Source organism: Acomys minous (assembly GCF_964271855.1).
Source record: "Acomys minous genome assembly, chromosome: 10".
Taxonomy (NCBI): domain Eukaryota; kingdom Metazoa; phylum Chordata; class Mammalia; order Rodentia; family Muridae; genus Acomys; species Acomys minous.
The window spans coordinates 18,733,927-18,758,113 of record NC_140491.1 but is presented as its reverse complement, the minus strand read 5'-3'; the positions used below and the strand labels follow the sequence as shown (position 1 = coordinate 18,758,113).

At 39.9% G+C, this 24,187-nt stretch overlaps 1 long non-coding RNA gene across 1 annotated transcript in view; it reads left to right on the top strand.

The window, feature by feature from the left end:
* LOC311607022 overlaps positions 1 to 910 on the top strand; it is a 40,867-nt gene extending 39,957 nt beyond the window's left edge. The window contains exon 3 of the long non-coding RNA XR_014782502.1: positions 825 to 910. This is a non-coding gene — a long non-coding RNA (uncharacterized lncRNA). The remainder of the gene's footprint in view (positions 1 to 824) is intronic.
* Positions 911 to 24,187: the final 23,277 nt, after the last annotated feature.

Genomic DNA, 24,187 nt, shown 5'->3' with positions numbered 1-24,187 from the left:
ATTGGCCATTTGTACTGCCCTTTCTCACTCCTGTTTATTTTTTTTTTCTGGCTTGCTTTCCTCTTCATTAATTTTCCCTTTAGTTTCCTAATCTTGATACATCCACTGAGATTTTAATTTTAACTATGTTTTTAGTGTTATAATTTTTATTTTAGGCTTGAGTGTACTTTTCTATTTCCTGACAAAGTACTCAATCATGTAATTGCTTAAGCCTACTAATTATAAGCATTTAAGGGTGTCTAATAGCTCCATTTTGTGCATTTTTTGCCGTTTTATTCTCTTGCTATTTCAGCAGAACCAGATCTTTCCATATACCAATTTACATTATTACATATTTTACACAAAAATATAGCACAGTAATATTATGTTTCCCATGAGATAAATATAACTGCTTCTTCCACCTTGTAAGGACAAACAACTTTAACACAGTAATATATAAATATTGCTTTTGTCATGCTCCTATGGTAGCATCAGTGACTTCAGAGATGTTTCTGTTGAATCTTTTGGCTTCTCAGCCTTATCACCAATGACAAGAAATATCCAAGAGACCAAATATCCTGTGATTGCTGATGACCAGAAGAAGAAGATTACAAAGAAGACTACGCACTAAGGCAGTGGTTCTCAACTTGTGGGTTGTTTACATTGAACATACAATAGTAGTAAAATAATGTTATGGCTGGGGATCACCACAACATGAGGAACTGTATTAAAGAGTTACAGCATTAGGAAGGTTGGGATCTCTGGAACTGCTGTCACTTTCCGCATCTTTGCATGTAAGCAGATATCTCCTTACCTAACTGTTCTTCATTTCTTGTTCGACCCAGGAAGGAGAAAATGTGTTGGACTCTGAGACCTAGAAGACAGGAAGGAACAGAACACAATGAACAGATTGCCCTCGATGGATGCATGCACTCTGCTAAGCAATGGCAAGTGTTTTGTGTGCTTTTCGTTTCATTTAACATAACTTATGAAACTGACTCAGTTCTAGGTGTTACATAAATAATGGCCATTTTTGTGTGCCTAGAATTCTCTCCTGAACACAAAAGGGAGAAGGGGTAAAATAATTAATTGGATATCTTATTTTATAAGCTACAGAGATTGTTGTTTCCGAGTATGAGTAAAAATGTTAAATCATGGATCGAAAGATTTATCCTCTTTTACGGTTTCCTTCCACTCTGCTTCTCCCAACAGAAAAAAAAAAGTGCCTTGATTTTCTCTCTTCCTTTGGGGCCTTCTTTTCACTTACTAATCCCCCTAGCAAAGGGAGTGCAGACCGTCTGAGAACAGGGCACACCCCAGCACATCTGCAGGCCTTCAAAACTGCCCCTACTGTGTCGGCTTATTTCATTTGCTTTTAGAATTGTGGTGCCGGATTTCTTTCTATGCTATGATATGTTTGTTCTTTTAAAACTTGGATTTTCATTTCTAAAAACTAATCAGATATTAACTAGTAGGTCCAATTATGTGAAATTTTCAACATTTGCCAAGTTCCTCAACACAAAATAGCAGTATTCCATGTTAAGATCTAGTTATTGCATTATAGGTATTGGGAATATGTTCTAAGCAAATGCTGGTGATAGTGTGAAAGTCTAAACTTTAGAACATTTGACCCTCCACAACTAACAGAATCCCTTTCTATATGCCTATCCTTGCAGAGAACCATGGTCCCACAATAGAAAAGAGTGTGCATATCTCATTGTAAGATACTGAGGGACAGAAAAATCATGTATAACTTCTATCACAGTGAATGGTTATTGTCCTTCTGTTTTACTAGTGTTCTCAACCTCTTACTACAACTTACAAAGAAAACTTTACGGTTTGCACAAACTTTCATTTTAAATTTAAACTGGTCACTTTTCTAATGTTTCTTTGATTGAATTGTTTCTGCAGTTGTTATCAGTAAAGCCTGACCTGTAATCCATAGGAAGAAATGAATAGCACTAACAGAGAGAGAAGCAGTGATGCCATGGATGGTCCTGCCATATGTCCCATATCAGATGGCTGGCATGTCTTAAGTGCTGAGCCAGTTGAAAGAATAGGACTTTAGGAAAGAGGCTGATTCTTCTGATTAAAACCAAGCTTGGAAAGTGGGGAGGTCAAATTTATAAGTTGATCTTCATTGGTTCCCAGAATTCCACAGACAGAACCTAAGCTCTTTAGTCCCATTGCTAGAAGAGTTGTGTCAATAACTTATAAATGGCAGCTGGCCCCAACCTGGTGCAAAATAGATCCTCAAACACTACAGATCTAGAATCACTGAAAGTGAGATGTCAGAATAGCAGATAAAAGGGCAAGATACAAGCGAATTTAAAATGATAAGCAAAGGGAACTTTAGGGAGAAGTTTTCTAAGAGGGAAAAGAATTAACTCCTTTGTCTTGAGATTAGCTTTTTTGAGGCCCAAGAGTTCACCCAGCCTTTCCTGTGGCCGGGAGAACTGATGCAGTGTTACCTATACGTTTTAAATGTGAAATGAAGGAAGAAAATAAATAACTGAGGCCACAATTTCCAAACCAAGAGAAAGAGAAAATGGAGCATCGTAAAACTATACAAGCAAAGAGGGAAATCAATAAAATCCAATGCAGCACATCTTCCCACTTACTTCTGAGCACACAAAGTTCGCTCATCTGGAATGTAGCAGGTGTGCAATGCGTGTTATAAATCTTTCACGTTTGTAGAATTATGATCTATCATTAGAAGCGCCGAAGAATACCTCTCGGCTTCACTAATTATGGTCCTTGCTTTCTTTCAAACTCGGGTATTGACCAGCAGCCGGAGGGCTTGAAGCGCGTGTTTCAGTCGACAGCGTAGGAAGGGAACAGGCAGACACGAGGACAGTGTTCCTAACGCATGTGGCTCCCTGTCCTTCTTGCAGTCTTGAGTAGAAGAGAGTGGAGAGCATCTTCGCTCTTCCTTCTCCATGTCCTGGCCTAGGTGGGACCACTTCTTTCCATCACCAAGCAGCCGTTTCCATCAGCACGGACTGCCAAGAACGATTCTCAGAATTCCCTTCCTGTACAAATCATCCAGGTTGTTTTCCAGTTATGTTAAACCTCTGAGCACTAATTTCAGCCTAAATAAATAATATTCCCTGGGAGTTTTTTGTGAATCCCACTTTTCAAATCCACTGGTTTTTTGGTGCAGCCATCAACAGAAGCACACGTTTGCTTTCTATTTTCTTCTTCCTCTTTACACTTAACAGCAAAATCCCAACCTCCCAATCCTACCTTGGAATGATCAAAATCCCTACGAAGCCCACTTCCATTCCTCTGCAAAGGCATAACAGTGACTGCACCTGAAATAAGCTTTTTGTATTTCGTCCAGAGGTCTGCAGTCTGTGTTTATCTAGTTCTACATTTACTTGGTGCTGCTTCTCATTAAATGTTGTTTCTTTGTTTCTTCTGGCTGCTTTGGACATCCAGGCCCCCCCCCCCCCCCCCGCCAACCCCCAGTCTTTGGTTTCCTGCCCTTTGAATAGGATATGTTCAAGTATAGATTTTGTAGGGTGGAGACATTTGTCCTGCTTGAGATGCTCCCATCTTCCTGGATCCTTCTGATTTAACGTCTGTATTAAGTTCAGAAAATCCTCAGACATTATCGCTACAACCGCGTCTGCTTTCTTCCTCTTCTCCCTGTTGTTTTCTCACATACAGATATGTTACATTATATGCACTTGTCCCGCAGTTTACAGATACCCCCTCTCATCTCCCATTATTTTTTCTCTTTGCGTGTCAATGTTAGAAGTTCTGACAAGTCAGGCATGGTGGCGCACGCCTGTAATCCCAGCGCTCAAAGAGGCAGAGGGAGGCTGTTAGTTGTGAGTTCGAGGCCGCCCTGGTCTACAAAGCAAGTCCAGGACAGCCAAGGCTACACAGAGAAACCTTGTCTCAAAAAACCAGCCAAAACAAAAAACCCAAAAAGTTCCGACAGAGGGACCTTCAAGTTGCCAAATCTGTCCTCAATTGTTTCCAGTTTACTTATTGGCCCAGTGTAGATTTTCTTTCTTCTTCAGTTTTGCTGTGCTATTTTATATTTCTGTATTCAACTTGGATTAGCTTCTGGAAGCTTCCATCTCTGCCCTGCAGTACGTGTCTGCACTGCTTTCCTTCCTTATCTGGCTCAGCCCTTAGCATTTTAATCACAGATTCCTTTAAATAGACAATCTGATAATAATGGCTTCAGTGCTTGTTTTATTTTTGAAAACCATATTTTTTTAGTCTTTTATACTTGCATATTTTTTTCACTGAATGCTAGATGTTATATATACCATAAAATGAATTGAATAAATAAGCAGTTAGGGTGAGATTTTATGTTAATTTGTGCAGGAGTTAGGCTGTGTTCACTGTTTGTTGTAGCTTAGAAGGTAAATTTTCCCTCTAATATCCTTGTTTTTATCTCCTCTTGTCATTTGTTTTCCTCTGAGACTCATAAATAGGACCTGAAGCTTCTAAATTCTTTTGGCGCTAATCTACTGTTCTACAGGAAGTCGGCATGGTGTTAGGATGCACAGGAGGACAGCATGCTCTAACACTGTGCTGGAGGGAAACTGTACTTGGTTGTGTCTCTCAAATAAGCATCTTGCTGTATTTTTCTCCTCTTTATCAGAGAAAGAAATGATAGAGGGAAACAAATGAGAGTTTTCCCCATCTCCCAGTTGATTGGGATGTGGCAAGACCCATGGTTTTCCCGTTATGACGATAGTCTTTATTTTGGAGGTTGAATGTAACCTTTTGAGAAGAAGCGACTGTCTTTGGTATTTGTCTGTACAGTTGCTAATCTCTTCCCCCCAGGGCTGTAAGGAGTGCCTTCTCCACTCCTGGTGAGCAGGAAGAGGAGTGAGTGATCCTCAGGCTGCCAGAGAGGACAGGATGGACCATACAGAGAGATGAGAGACAGCAAGTGGCCTAGGTGGCAAGAGCTCGGTGGAACCAGCTTAATATGACTTCATGGATTTTCCCCACCCTGGGAGCACACACTGAGCACTTGTCATCCTCTCCTTGCACAAACCTTGCAATGTTATGGGTATTTAAATGTTCATGTATAGTTTTGCATCTCATACATCAAATCAGAACAGACTGAATTATGGTTAAAAGATGTTCCAAGAAGGCTTCACCTATTTTTAGGAAGAAGCTACCCTAAGGGAGGATGTGAGGAGTGAGGAAAATCTAGGATTTCTGTGTTGAGATTCAAGTCAGAATCCAAGCATTTGTAGTTTGGCTGGGGTCACTCTTGCCCTGAGAAGAGTTATCGTCACTTTCCCACTTTTTACAAATAAACTCTCAATTTACCACTGTGTCCCGTTGTCTCTCTTGGGTAGGCAAAAGTAATACTATTGCTGCCACTGGCAGAAGCTTAGGGACTTTCAAAATACCAGCTGAGCCTGCTAGGGCTCATGGAAGTAATTCTCACAGAAACTATTGTTCTTTGTTCCAAAGACCAGGCTCCGGAAGCTTTTAATTCTCAAGGTAGTTCCCATGAAATCTCTGTTCATTCAGCTTTGCCGTCATTGATGTGTTTATGAGCTCTGACTACAGTGACAACTTCAGTTTTTCTCTGATCTGGTAGGGACGGTCAGAGAGTAGGTGAGTCAGTAAAGATTTTTAGATAAGAGATTTTTAACTTTAGCACTTGAGACTTCTGCTGAGATTGGCAAAGTTTCTTCTTACACACTAAGTACATACACATGCACACATACACACACGCAAAAAAAAAAATCACACACACGCATGCATGTATGTGCATTGGCCTTTTTTCCTTCCAGGAAAGGTTCTTGGCAAAATTTCAGTTAGGATGCAGTTGCTGTGCCTCTGAATGTTTGCATTGATCCCAGTGGGTTTTCATTGTTGTTTTTGTGTCTTTCTATTTAAGGAAGATCTCCAGTTCTGTTACCAGGTACACTTGTAGAGCAACATTCATCCCACAATACTCCACTTATGTTTTCACTTTTTACTGTAGCATGGGAAACTTACCTGTTCTCTGGTGTACTAACACACATAACTACATTTTTCCCTCACAGTTTTATAGAATTAATTCTTTCAGTATACTTGGTGTACCATAGTTTAGCAATAGAAGTGTAACTTCATTTGTATCAGTTCTATAAAACAGGAGAGTTCTTTTTTTCCAAAAGAATGCTTTAAGAACAAACAAAAAGAAACCCCATTTCTTTGAGAATTTTATACAATGTGTTTTAATTATAAAGAATTCCACTTCCCCTGTTTTTCCCAGATTATTCTTTTTTCCTGTCCTCCTAGCTTTGTGCTGCTTTTGTTGCTGTTGTTGATAATCTAACAATACAAATTTGTGATATTCTTAAACACGTAGTCTTCCACTTGAGCATATTTAACATACCAAGGACTACATTCTTAAGTGAATGTCCTTTTGCCAGGAGCAAATGCTTGCCAATAGCTCCATAACAAAAGGTGGGACTTTATACGCAACTCCATTCGTCATGGTAAGATTTAGTCTGTCTTGACGCTGCTTCCTTGGAATCATCCATTCCCTCTGGCTCTCATACACTTTCTATCCTTTCTTCATCAATGTTCCCAGAGATGTGGGAAGATGGAGTGTGGGATACATCCATCCATACATACATACATACATACATACATACATACTGAAAGACCCCTGAAGGGAGACCCTCACTCAAGCCTCGGGATGGCGCGCACCCAAAGACATACAGACGACCATCTTGCTGTAAATGCACGAGGTAGTTTATTGGCGGAGCTCCAGGTCGACACATATCTCACGCAGGAGACAGAGGAGTCGACTAAGAAGCCCTGGGGCTTGGGGTTTATATAGGCAAGGGTCGAGGGGGGGGGGCGGGGGAGGGGGAGCAGGATGTTTTGGTGCGGCCACACACGATTGGTTGTTTCAAACATTTGAACATTAGCATATTGTGTAGGCAGATCCGGGGTAAGGTCAGACTTAGTCACACAGGAACCATCCTTGGTTCCTGTTTTCCTCAGAACCCGAGGGTAGATGTTTATCTAAGCTAACAACACATCTGGTTAAACTCAAACCTGGAACATTGTGTGCAGGCCTCAAGGGGGATTAAGCAAACACCGTAAGATTGGATGCAGGGTCTTGGTTCATTTAGAGAGCTAATTAAAAATTCTCTCTCTCAATACATATATACATTCATACTGTATGTATATAAACATATAATAGCTCTACATAGGGCAGAAGAGTCTGCAGTCTCCTATTCTCTGCACCTTGCCCAGTCATGGATCTCTGTGTTAATCACAGTCTACTGCAAACAGAAGCTTCTCTGGTGGGAATTGAGAGAAGCATTATTAACATTATTAATTGATAGGTATAACTGTAAGTTAGTTTCATACTAAACCCATCCTGAAACATAGCCTTAGATTCTCCCCTAGGACTAGGAGCTGTCTGTTCATAGTTTATGGACCCAAGTGTGTAGATTTGGACTACATTCTGTGGAGTGGGACTTAATACAATTACAACGCGATTGTTCTCATCCATGATTTTGGTGCCACCACGGCACCAGTGGATATGTATATTACCAACCTATCTATCAAAGGTATGCTTAAATGAAGGTTTCCATGGCTTTAAAAACATCCTAGAAATCATGGTATTTGAAACTACCCATGCGTATTTCATCATCTAAATTTATTAATGTGGTCGAGAGTATAAGCTTTGGATCCAAAGAACATGAATTTGATTTTTAGCTTTGGTAATTATTGTTCAGGTAAGGTCCATCTACTAGTTCCAGGTAGCAACTGCACAGGAATCTCTTCATCTGTAACAGTGGATTGACACTCACCTCCTAGGGGCAACATGAGAATTAAGTGAGTTGACGTATCCAGACATATCTGAAACTGCCGCCACAACACAATATATAGTCAATAAACCTCACCCATTCCCACTGTTTGTTTTTGTTTCTAGTCAGTTATTCAATGATCATTTCCTATATCTGTCTTATCACACTCTTTATGGAGCCACATGGACCTCTTTGAAATCCATAAGTTATCCAGCTAAAGTTACTACTTCTTGGTAGGCTGCCCATTCATGAATGTCGGCAACTATGCATTTTAAGCACAAAATAAATAAGAATTTATTTTCTACTGCCCTACAAATGTAATTTTTTTTTTCAAAACTAAGGCAAAAGGTGAGAGAGCAGAAGTCCTACGCACCTAATGTTTGGGCCTTCATCTTCAGGAGTCCTCCCGGACAAAACTTTAAGCAGAGAGTGGCATTATCATATTTGTGTTCACAAAAAGCGTGGTGTGAAATGACATAAACAGTTTTCATTCTGAAGACCAACTAAGGGATAGCTATGATGCTGGTGTAGAGAGCCAGAAAGGTTCTGCGCAGGTGCAGGCAAGCAATACTGGGAATAGAGAGGTCGTTGGAATACATAAGCAGGCAGAAATGACAAGACTCTGTGATTTGTTAATGAAAGCTAAGAGAATCAGGAAATGGCTCAGGAAGGCGTCTAGCCTGAATGGCATATCCAACAGACTCTGAGAGCAGAGGTGTAAACATGAGAACGTCCATGTGTGTTTAATTGCATACAAAGACAACCGCAGCAGGGCTCCGCTGTGAAACACAAAGATTTGCTATTTGCTCTCAGGCTCTGGGCTGCTCTGCAGCCGGAGTGGGCTGCTCCTTAATAGCTTGAAGCAGGCTCTAGGCCTCCACCCACTCTCTGTTTCCCAAAGCTGCCAACAGAATCCCTGTCCCTAGAGGATCCTCTCCCCTGGAGCTCCCCAACAAAGCAACTGTCCTCCCAGCTTCCTTCTTCTCTCCAGTCCCCAAAGACAAGTGCCTGTGACATTTTTTTAAAATTACTATTAATCACTCCAAGGAAGCAGAGAAAAGAAGGAATAACAAATGCAAGGAATTGCCAAGCTTAGGAAATCATACAGATTCCTTTATTCTTCTCTTATGGACAAGACAACACAGAGCTATCCCCTGTTCCTGCACCTCGCCCTGCTAAGGGAATAGCTCATCAGTCTTCTCAAAATAGTCTTGGCCATGCTTAAAAAAAATAAGGCAGGCTGACTTCTTTCTGGGAAAGGTGTTGTATCCTTTTCCTTTTCCTCCCTTCCTTCCTCTCTCCTTCTCTGGTCTCTTTCCTGGTTTCATTGCCACACGTGAGATGGAAGGCAGGATTATTGAATGGCATTGCATGTACTGAGCAAGTATTCAGTGAGCTACACACCCAACCAAGGAAAAGCTCCTTTTAAGCAAATTACTTCAGTCCCCTCAAAGGTCCATGGTGGCTTGATGATAATACCCATTGTACACTTACTCTCCAACAGCAAAGACAACGCTGGATGTAGCCTAACCCATGACTGAGGCCCATCCAATAGTGAGGCGTTGCCTGGATGCGTATAGATCACTGTGTACTGTCCTTTTCCCAGATGTGTAGTCTATTCCAGTCAAGTTTCCACAGTGATGATCAATTTTAAGGCCATGTGTTCCATACACTGCACACTGCACATCCACCATCAGGAATCATGTTCAACATACAAACAGTGTACAATACATCCATCCTAAATCAGGAAATGTCCTCTACCCAGAAAGGAAATATCCTCAGACATTTCCTTGTATGGTTGACATAGTCAAAACTAGTCCTTGAAGAATGATATTTTTCATATTCATAAAATCATTGTGAGAAAAGAAATTCATTTGTTGGAATTGATTTTACTTCATTCTCAACTTCACTAGGCTCTGTGAGGTGTGTTAAAAACACCAGCCAGTGATTGTTGTAGTACATAAGCAACCTTCTGCAGTCACTCACCGTGAGGAGGGCACAGATAAAAAGGAGAACAATCAAAATTACATCAGGACACCAACAGGCTTTCTGCACTTGAGATTCAATCTGGGTGTGGCCCATTGTCAGGGCAGATTTAATTTTCTAGTGATAACTCCCAAAACGCATGTGTCTTTTCTGTGACATTTTTAGCTCTGCTTCTCATTGAAATCTGGGAGTCTCAATTCTCTATTCTAAAGCCAGATTGACCATAATAAGCATGATGCTTTATGCCCTCCAACACATGACCATGATGCCACGTGGGTTTTATCCCTTATCCTTGGAGGCCTGGGGTACTGTATTACGACTAGGACTGCTACAACCAATTCAAGCTGAGGATACAGAAAAAGAAAAAGAGGAGACGGAAGAAAATCTATCTGTAGAAAGACAGGGGTCCTACTGTCCCAGCTTCTTCAAGGCCCTAATGTCCTGCACTATGCTTTTGGCAGCAGCCGCATAGGGGGATTAAAGTATAAAGTTCCAGCAAAACCCTTCCCAAATTCCTCTAATGCAAAAAGATGAAAACTAATGCAATTTCTGTTTCAGGCCACTGTACACTCGGTGCTAAATTCCACGAAGGATAATTAGAGTAATTGAGTAACTACTCAGTATTGGCTGGCAGATGCACTGGGTTTCCCAATGACCTGCCCTGCTTTATTGCTGCTCTAAGGCTTTTCCCCTACTTTCTTGTCTTAATTTCAATATCATTTTCTTTCTATTTCTTTTTTTTTTCAGTTTATCCCGTGTGTGTGTGTGTGTGTGTGTGTGTGTGTGTGTGTGTGTTTATATATAACGATCTCCCACTATTGTGTTTGAGTATAATGAAGTTGGTGGATGAAAGTGGCCAAAGTGACTGGGGCTCCTACTCACTTCCAGTCCATTTCAAATACCAGGCTGATTAAAGGACCTGAGGGAGATGCAATAGTAGAAGCGGGAAACTGAGGGTGCGGAGGGAGAAGGGTTGGGCAGAGGGACATAGAGGTAGGAGGAGAGGAGGGGAGAGGGACACTAAAAGGAAGAGAGAGCTGAAAAGACTGAAGAAAAAAAGGGAGAGGAGGATGGAGAACTGACCTGTCAATCATGCTGAGATCCTTGCTCATTCTCTTGCTTTTTAAGTCTATTCTGGCACTTACCTATTCTACATCCAGTTTTGAGAATGTTCCCTTAATTCTAAATGAATTATTTTCTCATATATATATATATGTGTGTGTGTGTGTGTGTGTGTGTGTGTGTGTGTGTGTGTATTCATGCCTAGAGATCATTGAATAGTAGAAACAGAACTTGAATATTAAGTGATTATTGTGTAGTCCTCTTTTCCCACATGAACAGTATATTAAGTTAACTTCCATAGTGTTGGGGGTTTTCTATATTTTAACATTCTTATATAATCCTAGTCAATTTGAAAGTTTTATACTCAGACCAATCAGTTGATAAGACTTAGTGACAGAAAGCCACGACCAGCTTCTTATTCTTACTGGAGAGAGATCACCTTGGTCCCTGACACCATTCTTGAATTTGATACTGCAAAGCCAAATCAATATTTGGGTCTTCATGGAGTCAGAGCCTTCCTTTCCTTGCCCTTTCTCTCTTTTTTTAAAATTAATTTATAATATGTATCAAATAAACTTCAATTTACAATTTACAAGTAGTTTTAATTAGAAAGTGATTTTTAAAAGTCAAATATAAAAACAGAGGGAAAAATAGTTCCTGGAAACTTTTCATATTGCTGAGAGCATAAAGTTGAGAAGGGAAAGAAAGATCCAATTTGAGTTAATTTAGCTGAGGAATGTGTTGGCTCATATAACTCAATTGCCACCAGGGCAAGGATGCTCCTGCACCCAGAGGTGACAAGCATGTCAAGGCTTTGCTTCCAATTTTCATCCCTGCTCATGTGTATGGCAAGATTTTACCATCTCCTCTATCACACAAGTTTCCTTGGACAGCTTAGCGGTGGAAGGATTTAACCACAGACATTTTCAGGCAGAGTCTAGCATCAATGCTCGGAGGTGACCTCCAAGGAAAGAAATACCTCCTTTAGCAGACTCTTTCTTTATTTGGAAGCTGCAATCTTCAAAGGCCCCACCTACAAATTCCTCTCTGAGTGTGAAACAACTCCACTAGCCAGTGTAAACCAAGTGGCACAGGCTGACAGCTCTGTTCCCCTCAGCTCCTCCCTGAGGCACAGGAAGTCAAGTGTTTGGGCTCTCAGATATTAGCACGTATACTCCAAGTTCATTTCTATTGCTACGAAAATCTGGGCACAGGAAAACCTTTTCTATGTCATTAGAAGTGAAGATTTCATTCAGTTTTCACTCCAAATACACATGATGAGTCAGGTCTCTGGAGTTCCTGTAGTCCAGGATGCTCTGTTATAGTGTGCAATAAATAAAAGCTATTGAATTATTTCAAAAGAGACGTGAGCAAGAGACAGGAACACAAACCCTGTGCCAAATGCATGGTAGCTTAGTTTCTTTGACTATATTCCCTATTTCTTTCCTACCACCGTGTGAACAGCTACTCCTTTATATTCCATTTCATTGCCTGTACTGTTGGGCAAGGGCCCAAGCCTTCTCATAACCACTTGTGTTCAGAGGATCAAAACATAGCATACTTATCCCTCAACAGGGTTTGGAACCCACTAAAGATGGACAATAGAAGGTTAGGGAAAAATAGCTGGTTTCATAACAAAAAGATATTTGGAGGACTTGGATTTGATTTGCAAACAATAGGATAGTAGAATTCAGTCTTACTCTCATCCTACCATAAGCCCTGCTGGACAACATTTGGGGTTCAGCAGAGCTGACGAATAGTCTGTGCTTACAAGGTACAAAGTGTTAGAAGACAGGTACAGTATAGAGAGGAACAGCTCCTCTGTACGTTAGTCAGTAAGTAGACCAGCGCACTTTGTGAAGAACTGTGGGGAGGTGACTGTTGTTGTTCCCTAGGGAAAGGCTGAGAGTGTGGCACTATAATAAAAGGCGGGGTACACAAGCCCTGGGCTGTACTTTACAAGGAATGATAACAGAGTGGGGTAAGTTGCTTCCCACCATCATCACCTGATTGCCACCTCATTGTGTGATCCAGATCACTTCTGGCAAGCCCAGGGAGGTCAGTGCTCTCTGCAGTTCACATTAAAAAAAGCCCCGGAACCTTCTGGGGCTGACGATCCCAGAGTCCGTCCCTCCTGTTCCACTTTTCATTCAGTCTCATCCACCTCCAAAGTCTCCTAGCCAGAACCTTATTCCAGTACTGTTCTCTGTTCCTAAATCTATGACCATTTCTAGTCCCATCCAAAGTCTCAGTGTTGCCTCAGACTATCATATTCCACCCCCAATGGAAATCCTCCCTCTTTTCTCAAAATCTTCCTGACAGGCTCCCTTCCTGTTCTTTCTGTGATAGAGCCAATGTCCCTAGGGCTTAGATCCTCACATTTATCTCCCAATTCCACATGTATGTTGACAGTTTCCTCCCTGCCCCAGCCCTCCTCTGCCCTCTCTATCTCTGTCTCTGTCCATCTCTGTCTCTGTCTGTCTGTCTGTCTGTCTGTCTGTCTGTCTGTCTGTCTGTCTGTCTGTCTCTCTCTCTCTCTCTCTCTCTCTCTCTCTCTCTCTCTCACACACACACACACACACACACACACACACACACACACACACACACACACATGAGTGCATGTACGACGACCATTGAAGGATTTCTGGTGTCACATCACTCCGAGTTATTTCTTTGAGACATAGTTTTATTAAATCTGGAGCGAGGTTGACAAGACTACCAAGTGATCTTTCAGCCTTTGCCCTCAAAAGTGCTGAGATTAGAGGCATATGTATTCACACTCACATTTTTTCAGGAATTTGGATATTTGGAGCTCATGACCTCAGCCTTGATCCATAAGCACTCTTATGTACTGAACCATCTCCCAGCCTCTGCATTATGACACTTAGATGATGTTTTAGCCCTTTGAATTCTCCTTTGCTTCTTTCCAACTGTGTTTCCACCCTTCAAGTTTCCTAATTTCTTTAAAGCCTATATCATTAAGCACTATCATCCACATTTCCCCCAACACCATGGCTGTGGTTCAAACCCTGCTCATATATGAATGGCTGCATTCTCTTATGCCTTCATTCTGGCCCTTGGTTTGGAAACATTTTTTGTTGTTGTTTTTTGTTTTTGTTTTTGTTTTTGAGTCAGAGCATATTTGACCAATAGGTTAGCTTTTCGTGTCCTTAACTCTTAATTTTGACTACCATGTGATCACATCCTGATGTATATGGCAATGATTAAAAGATATTTCTCCTCTTTTCTTCCCCATCTCCCCACGCCCTCCCCTCGACACAGAATCTCTTTTCCTTTCAATTAATTTTCTCTGAATTCCAATTCCAGGATTCATCAGTGTCTTCTTCAACCTCCTGGATCTGTGATATCTATCACTGCCATTGCCATCTTCCCAATCTTATGCATAAGCTGTCTTATGACAGCTTCATTCCCATAGCCTGGCATCATAATTACATTAATAAGAACACATCCTGTTTTGGTATTCTTATGAGTTAATTTCATAGTTCCTACATTATAGCTTTTGATGCTGTGTAACTAGGTCCTATGAAATTGATGGCTTAAATTTTTCCACATTTCTTTTCTTTTTTTTTGAAAAATGTTAAAATTTATGTATGATCTCTAACATCACAGGTTAATTCTCTACTGTATGTGTGACAAAACATTAACTAGACTGGAGAAAAAAGCAACATTGAAAAGCTACCAAAAGCCACCCACACCCCCCAAGTTCTGCTGCTCATGAATGACAAATTCAGCCATGTGAGATAAAGCCACAAGCTCTCGAAGAAGGTGTCAACTCTTGGCTTTGGTTTGGAGTCTTCTACCCTTTCTGTATTTTATCAAAGACAAACCAGATGAGAAGAATGAATTAAGTATATGACTTTTGGGAGAGTAATTTAAATGTGTATGCACAGACTTCACCAAACCTAAATCGTAATCAGTTACTTTAAATCCAATGCATTTCCTCTGTACCTATGACCAAACTTACAATTTTATTGATTTATAAAAATGTGCTTAGGCTTATCTGCTCGGTCATATTCAAATATATGCCAACAAATATCTAATGAGTACTTAACACAGGCAGTATTTCTCTAGACTCATTTACTAATAAGAAATTGTGTTTTTATTTTCTCAACTTCCTCAACAGTCTCCATCCTCCCTCAGCTTGCTCTTAGCTGATGAATGTGCTTCACATGGCAGTGAGCCACCTTGTCCCTCCACTATCAGGGCCATCTGTCCCTTTGCTTTCATCAGGACACACCCTGCTGTCCATCAGTCTCTGCTTTTAAGGCATAAAACCTCTTCACTTGCACCATGAGTTTCACATTCTCAAAGAATTCTTTATCTCCTGAAGTCATCTTCTCTCTCAGCAGAATCAATTTCTCCTTCTTCCTTTAAAATCATTTATCTCCAAGAGCAGCCTCTGCTCTGTTTTCAGTAAGGCTAAAATTAGTCCACATTAGAAGTCCATAACAACAAAAACAAAATATTCTCTGCTGTCTGAAGATCTCCTTTTGTGGCCTTTCAATTCTTTGCCTCAGCACCAAAGCAACTTATCAGTTGTCTCTATCAATTCCCTGCAGGTACTCACTTCCCTTTCCTTATTTCAACTGCTCTCAATTGTATGGCTGTGATCTTATCATGGACATAATTAACTTTTGTACTTACTTGATTTTCCAAAGTGTAAAACGTAAAAACCATAGCCTTAATTTTAATCTTTACATAATCCTAATCCATGTGGCTTGTTCCAGAGCTGAAGAAACTTTAGTCTGGAACTAGCTCTATCTAGACATTCCTAGAAAAGAACATCCTTCAACCTTCCAAATCATCAGACATTAACTAATGTATAATTTATTAAAATTTTCTTAAAGAAGGATGGTGATTGCTTAACACCTTTGTGACTGCCACATACTCGTGAAAAGGGGACTTCTATAGCAGAATTGCCTCCAACCAGACTGGCCTTTGGGCATGTCTATGGGGACATTTTCTTAACTATTGATTGATGGAGGAGCATCCAGGATACTATAGGCTCTACCATCTTTTGACAGGTGGGCTTAGGCAGTATCAAAAAGCAAACTGAGAACATCAGAGAAAGAAAGCTAGTAAGCATCATTCTTCTGTGGTCTTTACTTTTGTTCCTGCCTAGAGTTCTTGCCTTTGGTTTTCTCCATAAAGGACAGTAACCGGCAACCTTTCTACCCCAGATTGTCGTTGGCCATGATGTTTATCATAGCAACAAGAACAAGTAGAACATAACATTCAGAACACACTGGAAAAGTTATTCCTCCTGAAAAAATACAAATGAATATATGTGCATCATTTCCCCTCAGCTCCACATCCTGTTACATTCCAGTTTGAGTCTAGTTAAGGATGTTTCCAAGGTGTCTCATGTGGGAATCTTGCACTGCAGTGCTTGGATATGAGAAGTCTGAGACCTTTATGACATGAAGGACAGTAGGCTGTCCCTGAGTCAGTGAGAGATCTGGCCGTGAAAAGATTGTGAGAAAGTTGCAAGCTACCACTGATCAACCTCAAGGTCAGGTTGCCAGCGCAAGCTCAACTCCAGCTCCTAAGCTGTTTCTGGCTTCCTGATTGGCCCTGCGGCCTCTTCTTCTGATACTTGTTCATGTCATTTGCCCAGAAGCCTTTTTTAGGGCTAGAATGACAGTATCATGCTATTGAACGTCTATAGCCAATGGCCTCTTCTCTCTTTTTTTCTGGCTTCAATATAGCCTCAGAGGACTAAAAACTAAATAATACACAGTGTTTTTCCCAGCAGAGTTCTCCTTTTGTTCTCTTATTTTTCTATTGCATTCAGTTTTTGTTTTCGTTCATGTCTCCCTAATCCCCAACCCTACCCACAACTCATCTTGTTAGAATGCCTATACCCCCTATATTACTTCCTCATACTTAGCTTCTCATATCCATCTGTATGTGTATAAATGGGTCATGTGTTTGAGCTGCATTTTTAGAAGATATAGGTTTAGGAGGCAGTTAATTTAAAAATGACTTTAAAATAAGGATGTGCCTACTTTCACTTACACCAGCCACATGTGAGTTCTCATCTCGCTCTCTTCAGGATACTTAGGGATCCAAGTTACAGAATAAGCCTATGTAAAATGGCTTAAATAATAAGCAAGTTATTTTACACCTTATGTCTAGAAATCCAGCATTGCTTCCAACTTGAAAACAAAATGGCTATCAAGGTCTCCCTCCCATACTTAGCTCACTAATACTGCTACAACAAAATGTCTTATGCCATGTAACTTATGTAAAATAGAAAATTTTCCTCACAGTTTTACCTGTTGGGTCACCCATGATCAAGAGACCAAGAGATTTGATATGTGAAATTGACTCTTTGTTTCATAGAAGGCATTTTGTTTCTCCAGCTCCACTGGCAGTGGCATTGAAGGCTGTGTATGAAGAAGGCACCAATCCCTTTCATGAGCAGATCTTTCATAGCACTCATCCAAAAAGTTCCACCTAAACGACTGGCACAGAGACAAAAATTCAGCCTGAATTTTAGTAGAGAACCAGTACTTAGAAGGTAATAGGAACAATCTGTATTATGTTCTTCATTTTTGTATCTTGTATGTGTAAGGATGTGATTTTTTTAAAAAAAAGATGATAACAACAAATGTTTTTTAAATGTACATTTACAGGTCCTTCTCGTCACGTGATTGAGCTATCTCAAACTAAATGCTGACTCCCTTGGCTGAATCTTAAATGGATCTATTAGTTAATAATTATTTTGGACAAAGGATATAAACCTGCACAGATAAAAGTGAAGTTGGACATAAGTTCTTTTCAAATATAGTTGCTAAGGTAACGTCATATGGTGACTTTAATGTCCCCAATCGCACATGAAATGTGTAGTGCCTTAATGAGACATTCTTCTAGTTTACCGCTTTTTGGCTTCATCCTTTAAAGTCTCTGTCCATATCTAAAATATGAGCTTTAAGATTTTGCTCTGAGCCTTTTTCACAAAGCACCTTTTCTCTTGCTAGATAATCCAATCTGCTCCAATTGCATCATTTATCATCTATGTGCTAATGATGCCAAAACTTTATCTCCAACCTACTTTACTTTCTTGAAGTCTACATCCATATTTCTGTGTGCAAATACATCTTGGAAATGAGTTATCTGCTCACACATACACACACACACACACACACACACACACACACACACACACACACACTTTTAAATTGGTTTACTTTAGGGAATTTGCTTGCAAAATTTTACAACCTAAAAAAAAAAGTCTGTAGAGAGTCAGTGCATCAAGCCTTAAAGAATAGTAGATGATGAAGTTCAAGGAAATGCGTGAATGTTCCAAAGGACCTTAAAATGTTAGATTCTACTAAATTCCTTCATTCTCAAAGAAAGTCTGTAGACTTTCAACAAGGTGGGTTAGGTCTACTCTAGTTATGGAGGGCTGAGTCCTTTTTTCAAGATTCATTACTATAAATGTTATTATCATCTTCAATATCCTCATAGAGATATCCAGAAGAATATTCAACCAAATATCTGGGCACTGTACTCCAGACAAACCAACACACAAAGTTAATCATCACAATTCTTTAACAACATATTTAGTATAAAGAATCCAAGGTACTGAGAAACAATTATACTGAGGCCATATGGAGCTAAGGGGATCTCCAAGGTTCAAACTGAGCATTTTGTCTCTGGAGTCTATTCTCTTTAACCACTATATACCCATGAACTCATCTCCAAGACTGAACCCAATATAATTAGGTACTTTGTGCTGTGTCTGTGTGTCAGTGAGGCACTCATTTAATGCTGTCTACATGGCTTACATAAAAGTCAGCTGAAACCCTTTTCTTCACTCTAAATATTATGCTATGAATTCTTCCAAATTCATACAACACCTACCTATGATATACAGTAAACATTACTTGGGTAAAGGCATCTCCCTGTTCTTTCTTGCATATTCAGCACATCACTTTTAAATTGCCAATCTCTGCTTCAAATCTGCTATACTCAAACACAAATTCATGACAACATACTGCATCAGTAAAGGTATAAAGAAAATGTCTCTTAACATTTACAAACACACTATGTATGTTTTCTTGCCCAAGACTTCTGTCATCAGTCAGTACTTTGCCAATGGAACTGGTCATCAACTAGATCAATCAAGAAGATATTGAGTTTCATCCAGATGGATGAGTAAAATATACTCTATTCACATAGTCAGTGTTATCCAAGAATCCCTAAGTAATAAAAGTTGCACAGACCATGGAAATAGGAGCCTTCACAGAGAAAAAAAATGGTTCCATATATCCCAGAAGAGAAGGAAGATAAGACTATATTTTAATTAACTACTTTTCATGCTGATGTGACAAAGTATCTAATAGGAGACAGCTATGGCAGAAATGGTTTATTTAGGCTATGGTCTCAGAGGATGGCAGATGAAGTAATAGGAGAGAAGGTAGAGCCAAGGACCTCCTTAGATGGAAACAGAAGTAACATCTCTTTACAACAGGTTGAACCAGGAAGCAAAGAAAAAAGGCTGAACCATAGGTGAGCATGCCACTGAAAAGCCTGCCCTAGTTGTCTACTTCCTCCATCCAAGACTCAGCTTCCATAGCTACCTTTCGAAATCGTACCCCAAGCTAGGGACTGAGACTTCAAACTTTGCCTCTGTGAAGGCATTTCTGATTCAAAGCATACTGAGATTCTACGTGTGGAAAGAAAAAAGAGAAGTTGATAATGATGGAGGAGGTCCAGACTTTGGCCATAATAACAGAATTGTTCTTAATCATCGAAGAGTATTTATTGGATTCCAGCAGCTTGGGGAAATTTTATTCTAATTTCCCAAGTATATAGATATGTACTGCTTCTGTGAAACCATGCACCACCCTGTTCCTGAGTCAGTTGTGCAGGGATGCTGAGGAAGGGCCAACACTGGACATACTGGAGTAGGAAACAATGAGCCAACCAAATCATTAGAGAGGATGAAAGATACTCACCACAAATTTGCAAAGTATGGTCCAAATGTTAGTGCTGATTCTATAGAAGCACAGCAGAAGTCCTTCCTTCTTACCTTTTCAGATGAGTTTTCCTACCACCAAAAGCCCAGATGACAATATATTGTGTCCATAGAAAGCACATGGGATTTGATTTCCTTCTATCTGTCCTTGCTTCATGATCCCCTTCTTTCCAAGCCACAGCCACATGAAAGCATAATAAGTTAGAGGCAGTAAACTGTGCAAAATGCCTGGAGCCAAATCCCACTTCTACCATACATTTGACAGTAGAAAGTGGGGAATTAACTTCAGGTTTACATGCCTCACATTCTTTGATTAGAAAAATAATAACATCTACATTGTTGTGAAAATTAATAAGCCAATACATGTGGTGTTTTAGAAGAGTACTTAAAATAAACCCTGTTGTGGAGTTCACTCTCATTTTTTACTGTAGGATACATATCCACATACCTAAATAACCCTCTGAAGTGCTCTGTCACCACACATGAATACTGTGGAGTTTGTACTTTTTGTGTGTAAATCTTCCATAATTGTGAGGTCCTTGAGGAAAGAAATTATATTCTCCTCAGTCTTGAATATGTAGCACTGTGCCCCGGACTGCCTGTGTGTGAAGTGCTTGAGGGTGATTCAATTAATTCACAGGAAGCATACAATGCCACTGTCTTTGTGTCTCTCAGTATATAAAGGAATATGTTATAGTATCAAGATTTCCTAAAACTTGGGAAAGAAATGAAGAAATACAAAAGTGTTTCTCAGCTCTTGGGCTCATGCCACCAAGACCAAAAGAGAATGCTTTGAAATGGAAGCCTCAAGTTGTGTCTGCTTTGTTTAAAAATTTCAATATATTACAGTAATTAAAGTGCTTCATGACCTCATTGAAATCCTGTAAGCCTTAATTAATGCTGGTAAAAACCTTTTGCAATCCTCTGATGAGAGGCACCAGAGAAGTTAAGGAATCGTTATTATCACTGATGCTATCTGAAATGACTGCGAGCCATTCACTGCACCTGAACTTGCTGATTAAATCATAGCTATGACCACGCAGAAACATAAGCAAAATTCATTCCTGCAGTGTGGCTCATTCTTGTCTTTAAGGTTGTACACATATACAAACACATTTTTTCAATGCACCTCTTTTTCAGGGAGATCTATTTGAATAAACGACAGAGGGCATTGGTAAATGTTACATGATACCATTGGCCTCAGCTGTCCTACTCTGACTTTGTCCTTATCAAATATCTTTCCACGAAATTCGGAGTCAATCATGGGTTGAGAAAATAACTCTTTGTATTTCACCTTCCTAATACTCCATGGAGTTTGTGGGGAACAAAGGCTGTGTACATCAAAGCAAAACCCAGACTCAGCACTTAACAACATATAATATATGTTTAATGTGGCTGTAGATATATGCATATAAAGTTTTAGTGTATATATGGCTTTAAAACAATTTATAAGAAACTGTGAAATTATAATATTACTAGATTTAAGATTGATCACCTCTATCTTTTGGCTTGCCGTCATTCCATCATCCTGAATGACGTATTCCCCAAGAGTTCTGAATAACTGGATTTCACTGTGTTGTCTCCTTGACTAACAATTCTCATTTTGAAAGGCTCTCAATCATGAAGTCAGATCAAAGCTTCTGTCTAAGATATTGTGTTTACCTATGCTTCATAACAAACCCTCCCAAATTTCAGAAGCACAGAACATCCATTTTATTTTACTTTCAATCAGACAAGTGTGGCATGAATATCTGATTTTTAGTGACTGGGATCTCAGATATATGCTCTAGTAGCTATATTGACCTTGGGCAGCTCAGTGTGGACCATATACCAAGAATGTTTCTTCTCTCTGTGTCCCACTTTACCTTTCCAAATTGTTTTTCCTCAGAATGGACTGGTTAGATGGTTTCTCAATTCAACTTTCCAGTATCGTTTTAGGATACATGGTACCACATGAGCTGGCAGGCCAGTCCTCTCTTCCATTCCTTGAAGTCACTGTATGACCATCTTGAGCTTTGCTACAGAGTGTTAGTCTCAGAATTCCTTAGCACATGACTTTTCGTGGAATGGTTATCATAATAATTTAACAAATCTAGGTAAGAGTTTCTGCTATGGTTCCCAAAGTCTATGAGTCAAAACTGGGATTGTGTCATGTGTGTTTCTCAAATGCTTGTATCTTCCCTTCATCCTGTGTCTAGGTACAGTTCTCATTTTAATAAAAAAGGTTGCATATTCTAGGTTATTTTTAGAGATACAGAGTTGTCCTAGAGCTATGTCAAAAGACAAAAATTATACCTAGTAAGCCAGGATGATACAGAGACAACGGCATCAGTCTGTGTGTCACGTGTCTTCAAGGACAACTGACCTTTCTTTTGAAGTCTTTGCATTCAAAGTAATAGCATTGCCGGTATTTTCACATCTCATGCTTCTGTGTTTTATTTTTAACATTGTTCAATCTAAAACTATTGATTCAATACACAATCTCGAAAGAGATTGTCTCTGACAAAGTGAAAAGCATCTTTGATAGATCAACATAAACCTTGGGTCTGCCAAAACAGCTTTCACATAGCAATGCTTCCTAGAGTTATGTACAACCCAAGTAAGTGATACTAAATTTGACCAAGTCCCAGGGGAAGACTATTGAAAACCCTCCTTAGTTCATACTCCTGTTTATACTCACAAACCATTCCTATGCTTGCCTTTCAGACGTTGTTTTCCTGACTTTGGGCCATATTTGACATCACTGAGCACACTATTATTGAATTTGCCTTTCTTTTGATCGCTGAGACACAGTCCTCTGGCTTTTATCTCTCTGTCCCAGAAGATTCTTTACAGTTCCTTCAGAGCATTTCCTTCCATTGCTTTGTCTCTAAATATTTGTGTAATATAATCCTCTTCCTTGCATGTGCCGCCTGAATGAACTCATGCTACAAGTTTCAGTTTTCATCGACTTGACATAGAGTCAGGAAATATTTCCTGGGCGCCGTCTGTCTTTTCTGGACTATAGCTTGACACTCTGAGTATAAATCTATGGTTTGGTCCTACCTGCTGGACTTCAGATGTCCATGTAGAGTTATATACTAAACATACCCCGTGGCAATCCACAGCATGACAGGACTCCAGGGTGCCATGGTCATGGGCTTCAGGAATAGTCTTCCTGGAGCTGTGAGGCTTTCTGTCTTTCCTAATGCATGACTCAAAGTCAACGTGTCCAAAATGAAAGTGCTTTGCACTCCCCAAGTGAGCTTTGTTCCTCTTGTGCTTTCTAGCTCAGTGAATGAGACTCAGACTTGGCAAGTGGTGGAATCTCTGTGAGTCATCATGATCTTCAAGTTAGGGAAAAAAAAGAAAGAAAGAAAGAAAGAAAGAAAGAAAGAAAGAAAGAAAGAAAGAAAAGGACGGACTGAATAGCATAATCCTTAAAGGAATATAAAGAAGATTAAGTGAAATAATAAAGATAAACCACTCGTTCTAGTGCCTGGCATATATTAAATATTAATTACTCCTCATCTATTAATGTCAAGACCAAAAACCAGGTCCTTATCTTTAATGATTTTTAAAGATTCAATTTCTTCAGCAAATTCAAACAAACAAACAAACAAAAAGACATTTTACATACTGTCGGTCTCACTATTTTTTCATTGTCTTTTTGTTCTCTATTTGAGTACATCTATTTCTGTTGCATCCTACGTACTAGTTCTTCATAATATTAGATATGCATTTTCTCACTTTGCTACCTTCTTCCTATTCCAAACTCAAGATCTTATTGAGCACTCTGCTCCTCTACTTGGTACTCAGCACAGGCTTCCCAAGGCATTCATTGCTGAAGTCCAGACTGTTATGCTTTGGCACTTGGTGACATGACCCCTACTTAGCATGCACCACCCTGCCCCTTTTGCTCCTATCCAGACAAACTCAACTTCTTCCCGTTCCCTTGGCACAGACTATTTCCGCTGCTGCAAATAGCCCTTCTGCTTTCTTCAGTTTACTCTTGCTTTCCCTTTCAGAGTTTAGCTCACAGGTCATCCAACAAGGAAGGTCGGCCTGGTCACTAAGTCTGAATTTGGAGTGTGTCCCTCTTGTACTTGCCCAGGTGTCTGCTTCCTCTGAACAGAAATTGCATTTCATCTCCCTCTGTATTCTCAGTGCCAAGCACAAGGTCTAGACTGTACATGCTGATGGGCAGAGTGCAAATGAACAAACGGAGGGAGATTTTCCTATGCAACCAAATGCCATCCAGAAACTTATCACGGCTCTTACATCTGTATAGAGAATTGTCCAGACTGCATTAGAGTCCTGGTAGTAGCCATGGGATAGGGGAAACTCAATGCTAATCTGTATTCTTTCTGGA